The sequence below is a fragment of the Taudactylus pleione genome, unplaced genomic scaffold, assembly GCF_031769625.1.
Source record: "Taudactylus pleione unplaced genomic scaffold, aTauple2 ptg000967l, whole genome shotgun sequence".
NCBI lineage: Eukaryota > Metazoa > Chordata > Amphibia > Anura > Myobatrachidae > Taudactylus > Taudactylus pleione.
In genome coordinates, this window is record NW_028285368.1 from 11,190,001 (window position 1) to 11,192,500 (window position 2,500).

General features: G+C 36.2%; 11 pseudogenes; all 11 read right to left on the reverse strand.

Moving 5' to 3' along the window:
* Positions 1–108: 108 nt before the first annotated feature.
* On the reverse strand, positions 109–227 carry LOC148464994 (5S ribosomal RNA; annotated as a pseudogene).
* A 116-nt stretch (positions 228–343) lies between these two features.
* On the reverse strand, positions 344–462 carry LOC148464995 (5S ribosomal RNA; annotated as a pseudogene).
* Positions 463–578: 116 nt separating this feature from the next.
* On the reverse strand, positions 579–697 carry LOC148464996 (5S ribosomal RNA; annotated as a pseudogene).
* A 116-nt stretch (positions 698–813) lies between these two features.
* Positions 814–932, reverse strand: LOC148464997 (5S ribosomal RNA; annotated as a pseudogene).
* Positions 933–1,048: 116 nt separating this feature from the next.
* Positions 1,049–1,168, reverse strand: LOC148464998 (5S ribosomal RNA; annotated as a pseudogene).
* Positions 1,169–1,284: 116 nt separating this feature from the next.
* On the reverse strand, positions 1,285–1,403 carry LOC148464999 (5S ribosomal RNA; annotated as a pseudogene).
* Positions 1,404–1,519: 116 nt separating this feature from the next.
* On the reverse strand, positions 1,520–1,638 carry LOC148465000 (5S ribosomal RNA; annotated as a pseudogene).
* Positions 1,639–1,753: 115 nt separating this feature from the next.
* LOC148465001 (5S ribosomal RNA) lies at positions 1,754–1,871 on the reverse strand (annotated as a pseudogene).
* Positions 1,872–1,987: 116 nt separating this feature from the next.
* Positions 1,988–2,106, reverse strand: LOC148465002 (5S ribosomal RNA; annotated as a pseudogene).
* A 116-nt stretch (positions 2,107–2,222) lies between these two features.
* LOC148465003 (5S ribosomal RNA) lies at positions 2,223–2,341 on the reverse strand (annotated as a pseudogene).
* Positions 2,342–2,458: 117 nt separating this feature from the next.
* Positions 2,459–2,500, reverse strand: part of LOC148465004 (5S ribosomal RNA) — a 119-nt pseudogene continuing 77 nt past the window's right edge.

The following is a 2,500-nucleotide window of genomic DNA, read 5'->3' on the forward strand; positions in this document are numbered from 1 at the left end:
AACATTAACTTTAGACATCTTTTACTTCTTAACTCAAGTAAATTCATTGATAAGTTGAAAAAATTAAATTAAAATTTAATAGAAAAGAATGTTATGGCAGTATAAAATTACCTACTGCACCTGGTATTCACAGGTGGTCTCCCATTCAAGTACTAACCAGGCCCAAAACTGCATAGCTTCCAAGATCAGACGAGATTGGGCATGTCCAGTGTGGTTTGGCTGTAGGCGCTCAAAAACTTTAACTTTAGACCTCTTTTACTTCTTAACTCAAGTAAATTCATTGATAAGTTAAAAAAATGTAATGTAAAATGTAATAAAAAAGAATGTTATGGCTATATAAAATTACCTACAGCACCTGGGATTCCTAGGTGGTCTCACATCCAAGTACTAACCAGGCCCAACACTGCATAGCTTCCAAGATCAGATGAGATTGGGCATGTCCAGTGTGGTTTGACTGTATGTGCTCAAAAACCTTAACTTTAGACATCTTTTACTTCTTAACTCAAGTAAATTCATTGATAAATTGAAAAAATTAAATGTAAAATTTAATAGAAAAGAATGTTATTGCAGTATAAAATTACCTACAGCACCTGGTATTCCCAGGTTGTATACCATTCAAGTACTAACCAGGCCCAACACTGCATAGCTTCCAAGATCAGACGAGATTGGGCATGTCCAGTGTGGTTTGGCTGTAGGCACTCAAAAACATTAACTTTAGACCTCTTTTACTTCTTAACTCAAGTAAATTCATTGATAAGTTGAAAAAATGTAATGTAAAATGTAATAGAAAAGAATGTTATGGCTATATAAAAATACCTACAGCACCTGGTATTCCCAGGTGGTCTCCCGTCCAAGTACTAACCAGGCCCAACACTGCATAGCTTCCAAGATCAGACGAGATTGGGCATGTCCAGTGTGGTTTGGCTGTAGGTGCTCAAAAGCATTAACTTTAGACCTCTATTACTTCTTAACTCAAGTAAATTCATTGATAAGTTGAAAAAATTAAATGTAAAATGTAATAGAAAAGACTGTTATGGCAGTATAAAATTACCTACAGCACCTGGGATTCCTAGGTGGTTTCCCATCCAAGTACTAACCAGGCCTAAACACTGCATAGCTTCCAAGATCAGACGAGATTGGGCATGTCCAGTGTGGTTTGGCTGTAGGTGCTCAAAAACTTTAACTTTAGACCTCTTTTACTTCTTTACTCAAGTAAATTCATTGATAAGTTGAAAAAATTAAATGTAAAATGTAATAGAAAAGAATGTTATGGCAATATAAAATTACCTACAGCTCCTGGTATTCCCAGGAGGTCTCCCATCCAAGTACTAACCAGGCTCAACACTGCATAGCTTCCAAGATCAGACGAGATTGGGCATGTCCAGTGTGGTTTGGATGAAAGTGCTCAAAAACATTAACTTTAGACCTCTATTACTTCTTAACTCAAGTAAATTCAATGATAAGTTGAAAAAATTAAATGTAAAATGTAATAGAAAAGAATGTTATGGCAGTATAAAATTACCTACAGCACCTGGTATTCCTAGGTGGTCTCCCATCCAAGTACTAACCAGGCCCAACACTGTATAGTTTCCAAGTTCAGACGAGATTGGGCATGTCCAGTGTGGTTTGGCTGTAGGTGCTCAAAAGCATTAACTTTAGACCTCTTTTACTTCTTAACTCAAGTAAATTCAATGATAAGTTGAAAAATGAAATGTAAAATGTAATAGAAAAGAATGTTATGGCAGCATAAAATTACCTACAACTCCTGGTATTCCCAGGTGGTCTCCCATACAAGTACTAACCATCCCAACACTGCACAGCTTCCAAGATCAGACGAGATTGGGCATGTCCAGTGTGGTTTGGCTGTAGGTGCTCAAAAGCAATAACTTTAGACCTCTATTACTTCTTAACTCAAGTAAATTCATTGATAAGTTGAAAAAATTAAATGTAAAAAGTAATAGAAAAGACTGTTATGGCAGTATAAAATTACCTACAGCACCTGGGATTCCTAGGTGGTCTCCAGTCCAAGTACTAACCAGGCCCAACACTGCATAGCTTCCAAGATCAGATGAGATTGGGCATGTCCAGTGTGGTTTGACTGTAGGTGCACAAAAACCTTAACTTTAGACATCTTTTACTTCTTAACTCAAGTAAATTCATTGATAAGTTGAAAAAATTAAATGTAAAATATAATAGAAAAGAATGTTATTGCAGTATAAAATTACCTACAGCACCTGGTATTCCCAGGTTGTCTACCATTCAAGTACTAACCAGGCCCAACACTGCATAGCTTCCAAGATCAGACGAGATTGGGCATGTCCAGTGTGGTTTGGCTGTAGGCACTCAAAAAATTTAACTTTAGACCTTATTTACTTCTTAACTCAAGTAAATTCATTGATAAGTTGTAAAAAATGTAATGTAAAATGTAATAGATAAGAATGTTATGGCTATATAAAATTACCTACAGCACCTGGTATTCCCAGGTGGTCTCCCATCCAAG